Source organism: Diachasma alloeum, unplaced genomic scaffold, assembly GCF_001412515.2.
Source record: "Diachasma alloeum isolate Michigan unplaced genomic scaffold, Dall2.0 Dall_scaffold_00295, whole genome shotgun sequence".
In the NCBI taxonomy this organism is placed as follows: Eukaryota; Metazoa; Arthropoda; class Insecta; order Hymenoptera; family Braconidae; genus Diachasma; species Diachasma alloeum.
The window spans coordinates 159,204-166,078 of record NW_021680434.1 but is presented as its reverse complement, the minus strand read 5'-3'; the positions used below and the strand labels follow the sequence as shown (position 1 = coordinate 166,078).

Genomic DNA, 6,875 nt, shown 5'->3' with positions numbered 1-6,875 from the left:
GCAGGTTTGGGGAGAAGAAGGGAAAGGTGGAAGCACAAAAGGCAATAGAACCTGATGCCAGTATCGAGGGTAAAAAGGGAGGAGACGGCTGAAAGGTCCGAGGTTTTATTGAAAAGAAACTGGGAATGGAGTCTTTCTTGCAGGATGGATGAGGATGAGTTCACCTCAGGTGGAATTACTATATTGAGAGGAGATCGGCGAGATTGACTCGCCGGGAGTCAATGCTGGGGGCAAATTGATAAGGAAGTGACGGAGAATTCAAAGTTTCGCGGAGTTGTAGATGAAGTAGAATTGACTTATCTGTTGGTCGTTGAGTATTCAGGGGGTTTGGCCGATTGGTAGGAATTTTTTCAATTTGTTTGTCAAACCGATTCTTCCGAGACTACACTGTTAAAAATTTTACACTGAAACTTCCGATAAGGGTCTTGAAAATTTCTAACAAGTGACGTTTCCACTGAGATTCAGAATTAGGATTCACTTATATTAATCGTGATAATTACTAGTTTGTAATAAATAATCGTCTATAAACGTGGAAAGATGATTAAAAAATTGGGGACTAAAATTTAGTGATAATCTTGAGCTTTCACCAAAAAATTGTTCAGTTACGGTATTCCTTCAAGGTAAATGATCCTACACTCGTGTAGCTAAGGTGAACACATCATTAGTCCAATATTTGTATTGAAATGAGTGTAAAGATGCGATGTTTTAAATTAGATATCAGAAAGTAAGAACTTCAGAATTAGAATTCACTTATACCAATCATGATAATTACTATTTTTTAATAAATAATCGTCCGTAAACGTGGAAAGTCCCATGTCCCTACGCTCGCTCATTTGTCCCAATGCACGTTTGACACATGTCCCTATTCTCGTCTCGTGATTTGAATGATATGAAAAGGTTATATCCGAACTAATTACATCGTGAGTATCCTATTTGGGATAGACCAACATTAAAAAATATCTCGAGGGACAAAATTATATTTCAATTGGACAGTCCAACCTTTTAAATGATTTTTTCATCCGTTTAATCCGTTACCAGTTGACAGTTGGTTGCAAAACGAGCATAGGATCAATGCCATTTCCATTGTACCTATTCTTTTGATTGCCGACATTTCTGGGAAATATTAAGACATTACTATAATTTATGCATTTTTATTGTTTTTTTAACCATCGGAAACCTCAGGCGGGGGATTTTTAATCCCATTTTACTATTGTAACGGAGATATCAACGTTTTAAAATTGTGAGCTTCTTAACTTGCGGCTTAAGAATTCACTCTGTCGTAGCACCAGTTGATGTCGATGGGAGTTTTCTCTCTTATTCTTCAATAAATCACTGTTCATTGGTGTCTATAACTTTTCTTATTACGAGACCGAACGCGCGCTACAGCGCGCTGTAATTGCAACAATCATAATTGACAATCTCAAAATTAAATTAATCATGAATTAAACTTGCTGCCTCAGACGACTGGAACCAATGAGGAATAAGCGTGACAGACTTGCGAGATATCGATAGTTATCGACTTTAAGTGTATGTTCTTTTTAGAATAGGAACTAAAATAATGACTTCAATCGTATTTCACTCTTGATAGACTCTTGGAACTGTCAAAATGAATAAAATGTGATAGCTCACGACATCAGAATGAGCCAAAAAAATGATCAATGATGAATAATTTTTTTTTGCCTTTTTGAATTTACGTTTCCTCGTTGCACTCGACGACTCGACTGGAGTTCACTCGTACTACTTTAATGAAAGATCCCATGGAGTACTTGAAAAGGAAAATTGAAAAAAATCAGAAAAAAAATTTTGAGAGGAATCTTGGGGCATGATCTTGATTGAAGGTATGGGGTGAGATAGGACTGGCCAAGCTGGCGCCAGTCTGGTGTATTTGGAGGGTCTCGTCTTCTCCGTGGAAAATACTTCTTTTATATTTCGCATTCGGTGCGATGAGTCTGAAGTGGCAGGTAAAAAGAGAAGGGTGAACATGCTGTGATTGACGACGTCAGGAGGTCGGTACGCTGCCAGGATAGTGAGAGGGAGGGAAAAAAATAGGTGAGGGTGGAGGGAAAAAAATAAGGGAGTGTGGGTCGATAGAGCCCAGTTGGTGAGCGCTACGAGGTGGTATATAAAAGTAAACACATTTGCTCTTGGATTTCTTTCTACATAAATCTGCCTCGTTACTCCGGTTTTATTCTCCCTGACGCCTTCTTTACGGGGATTTGAGGGAGAGGGAGATTTTTACGCGCTAAATAATCGGTTCATTTTTCATTTCATTTTGGACTGGATGTAAAACGTGATCAGTTTAGTCCGTGAAATGATTTTAACATTTTTTTTACAGTTTTATGAATTATTGAGTTCCTAGACTTTTCGCGCAATTTGATGTTTTTTCTTATTACCAAGTTTTTAGTGTGATTTTCTTGATGATAGGAGAAGAAACAGAATGAAATGAGTGGGAAATTGCTGTTGTATTGCATATAGTATAGTTATTTTTGCTAATAAATTGGCAATATGCTTTCGAATCGGTATTTTGCACATCGCTTCCTCCCATTATGTATAATTCATTGTTTATTTCATTTTATTAAATTGAATAAGATTTCTTTTCAACTAATTTTGTCAGATTTTCAACTTTGTTGAATAATATCATCATCATTATTCTTATTACCCCTTTCTTCTATACAACCGATTGTCTTTTTACGGTTCTCTCTCTTCCCTCAGCCCTTCGATAAAATGTCAATAGAAAAATTTTATTTATACATACTTGAATGAATTTGAATCATCACATTTCAAGAAACCATCAGAAAGCTCAATTTCAGGGAAATTCATGAAAAATTCGAAATTTTCAAGAATCATCATAAAAATTAAATCAAGCAATATAGCTATCGTAATCATCTTTTAACTTCGACTTAATGGCATTAAAACAAACATTTTAAACTATGACTGAATTCATTTGAAGCATGATATTCTGATTTTCCCCGGAATTCTGATTTTCAAAAAATACCAAATTTTTCCAAATTTTCAAATAAATCAAAATAACGATTACTGCTTTTGCCTTCATCTTCGAACTCGGTCAAAAGGACATCCAAACAAATTTTTTAAGCCTTCATTCAATCAATTCAGAACATTTTTTTTAGTTATTGTGGGACAACCGTTTTTCGAAAAAATTCGAAAATTAAAAAATTAATCGATGAATTAAATATTAATTAATGGCGATTGATAAGGCTCAATAATGCCTACATTTGAAAAATATACATTCAATTCCATCCAGTCAGAAGCAAAAAACTGAGAAAATTTGAGTCGAGGAAGTTCTACAGAAAATATCTCAATAGAATAAGTTAGAAAAATCGAATAGAAAAATCGAATTCTGTTGACTTTTTCTATAGAATAATTTGCTAGGATTTTCTGTTAAATTTTTTCGACCACTAACTCCAAACGGAAAAGTTGAATTTTTCAGTCACACCGAATTTCCGATCCATCCCCTTGATATCGGCCAATTCCTGTGAGACCTCTCCAACAGATTATTCGTCACAAAAACTCGTTCCCCTCGATATCCACCAGACAATTTTCCAATTCACTCCAGCGGATAACCCGACATTACATTTACAATGGTAAAATTATTGTCCGTTTGATGAAAATTTTTCGAAATACGAGATACAAGCAATTATTCCATTGCCTCCACTCATTAGTATGCTGCAGTTGAATTATGTGGGCGTATTTCCAGCTTCTGTCATTCAATGGGTAATTATGAGTTGTTATGAGATAATACGCCGCTCGGGAAAATGCACGGGGGGAATTCTTTTTATTTATTTACAGCTACCTTCTTGACTGGCATCCTCACGTACGAATTAAATAATGAGAATTGTCAAGAGGATTGCGAGGAGTACAGCTGAGCGACCGCAGTTACTGCAGCCCCAGTTGTAAATCTTTAATATGCTAGTATAAAACGTTATGTGATTCATAAACTCACCACAGAGTGCTTCGTTTAATTTAAGATTCTTTCGGCATTACCCAGTCACGTGAGCTTTATTTTGTTGTGAAGTGATGTTTTCAATGCATTTATTTCTGTCCTGCGATAATAATGGAATTTTTTCAACAGTTTCTGGTTGAAGTTGGAAGGAAAATAAGAAGTCTAAATCACTATTCATGAAAAGGAAAGAAATTAAGAGCCCTCAGGAGTAAAAAAATCCACTGAAATTCCAGCAAAACTCTGCGCCATGAATTTTCAGTTAAAAAGAAATGGAAAAATATGAAATATGGTTTAAATAATTTGTTCATTTTAGAGAAGCTGGGTAGCACGAGCTGAGCGCAATCTGAAAGTGATAAATAATTTTAAGAAATGTTTGAAAATGGGAGGTGGAGACGTCGCCATTTTTGAAGCCCCTTGCAGCAGTGGGGGAAAGTATCCAAGCAAGATGGCGGCCCAGCCACACCTATCATCCATCTCATATGTTTGAATATTTCTTAAAATTATTCAGTCTCGTTAAATCACGTTCAACTCTTTCCCTCCAATTCTAGAAAAAATAACAAAATTTTCAGACTATTTATTTTTATCCCCCGAGACCTGTTCATCCGACCCTCATTACCTGATCCTCATATAAACTTCTTACTTTCAAGCCCCAATTTTATTTCACCAGAGCTCCATCAACATTTTCGTATTATTACCAATACCTCGATTTCCGTAATTCCCACTCATTTGTTTGTCACTTTGAGTCAATTTCGCTTTCGAAATAATGTTCTCGATGTAAAATTTAATTACAACGTCCCCCTCTCCACTTATATTCCCTTCTTACCCAAACAAATAATTAAAGCCGATCCCTCAGCCCTCATATCCGCAAGGAAATATTTCAGTTTTAATTTGTTTCCGGACGGAAATTTCCTCCACTAAAAAGTTTCTATCAACAATTAACGAAAAATGGCAGCAACAGATGTTACCAGGCCTTGAACAGTGCTCAGATGGTAGCCTTTTTCGCCTCTGCCCACTCCCTTCCACCTTCTGGAAAAACAATTAAAACCAAAGCAAATAAAAAAGTTGAATAAAAATGACCGGAGCGAGATAGAAAAAGGGGAATATTAATTAAACACTGCGGTGTACACCTGATGCTGACAATCTCAACGCCAGTATACCGCTGGAACCTGCATGGTACACAGGACCCTCAGGGATTCATCATGGCGGCAGTGTGATACCCACACCCCCTGGATCGTTAATCTCACGGGCTCTCTCGTGAAACGAACGTAAATGTCGTCGTTCGATTACCATGAAAATCGTTAAATGGTAACAAGAGTCTTGGTTTATGGGTCCCACACTATTTCCCCCTCTTCATCCCACCGCTATCTTTCGGCAGTATTTTGGGATTTAGAAGGCAAATTCCGGAGGATGGGGGTAATAACGCGAGTGAAGAGGTTTAATTAAGAATTAATGGGGAAGAAGTGGGGATTTTGGGATTTTCGTTGATTAATAAATTTTTTAAAATCTGGAAACTCAATTTTTTCATGTTCATGATTGCAACATTTTTAAGTGGAATTTTTTTCGTGTGCTTGGAAAAATCAAAATTTTTCACATTTCTAGTTTTCCAATATTTTGAATTTAAAACTCATTTATATTTAAAATTGTTTCATTTTTGTATGAATAATAAGTGCATATTCATCTTTAATTGTTTTCAGAATTTTAAATTTTTTTAATGGAGTTTTCATCAAATTTTCGATATTTTGATCATTTTTCAAATTAGAAAATTGATGATTTTCAATATTTTTGGATTTCAAAAGATATCACAACTTTTCGGTTCGAAAATTTGTTTACATTCCAATAATTAAAAGTTAAGGTGAAAAAAGTGAGGGATTTTAATATTTTTGTTGATTGAAAAAATTTGAAAAAATTGGAAACTCAACATTTTTAAAATTTAACATTTTTAATATTTCGAAATTGAAAAAAGATCTTCAGTTGAAATTGTTTAACGGTGTAAACATCTAAAAAAGTTCAGATATTGTAGTTTTTATCATAGTCTTAATATTTTGAGAATTTTTCAAACTATTAAATTGATAATTTTCAACATTTTTAAAACCAAAAAAATTAAAAATTTCCAGATTCAAACTTTCAAACATTATAATTAAAGAAACAACTTGGAAATTTTCAAATCTTCAAATATTTCTCTGTCCTATAACGCGAAAAAATGAGAAAAGATTAATAAAAAAAATAATTGGAAAAATCAATAAAGCCCTCCTCCAAGACTTTCATCAAAATAATGCTACAACCTCTCTTATTAAACCCCATTTCCCCAGTATACACGTTCCGTCCTCATCCTCATGTGTATGATCGAGTGGAAGCACTTGTGCCCGATCATCCGTGAAAAATTACGCTCGCTATACCGTGAACAATTGAATCGTCCCGCGATGAGGTAACCACCGGTGGGTCTAACCCCTTGACGGAAACGTTAACGTGGCTTCCATTATCTTAACAAAGTAAAAAAATCCCCGCGGGAAACTACTTCCTTTTTTACAAAAAAATAACTCTGACGTAACGAACCACTCTATACAAAATTAAATAGCGAATTGACCTGAATTGTCGTATTCCAAGCCATTACGTACTCATTTTTTTCAAATCGAGAAATGAAGTTGTAAAAAATCTAAAAACACATTTTCAACATTTCGTTCTCTGAAAGCTTTTGACAACATGTTTTTTATTGAATTGACTCATGTTTGACTTCAGGATTTCCCCAGGTAAGAAACTACAACTATATTAATGTTAAGAATAGTAATAGGCATCAATTAAAATAATTGATGAACAATTTAATAGATAAATAAATAAAATATAGAAAGAAGCTTCAATCAACAATAAGACTAAAAAATTAGAAGTTCTAATTCCGATCCACCTAACCCCCCCCCAT

At 34.8% G+C, this 6,875-nt stretch overlaps 1 long non-coding RNA gene across 1 annotated transcript in view; it reads right to left on the bottom strand.

The window, feature by feature from the left end:
* Positions 1-4,636: 4,636 nt before the first annotated feature.
* The window catches only part of LOC107039256, a 7,067-nt gene continuing 4,828 nt past the window's right edge, over positions 4,637-6,875 (bottom strand). The window contains exon 3 of the long non-coding RNA XR_001460950.1: positions 4,637-4,987. This is a non-coding gene — a long non-coding RNA (uncharacterized LOC107039256). The remainder of the gene's footprint in view (positions 4,988-6,875) is intronic.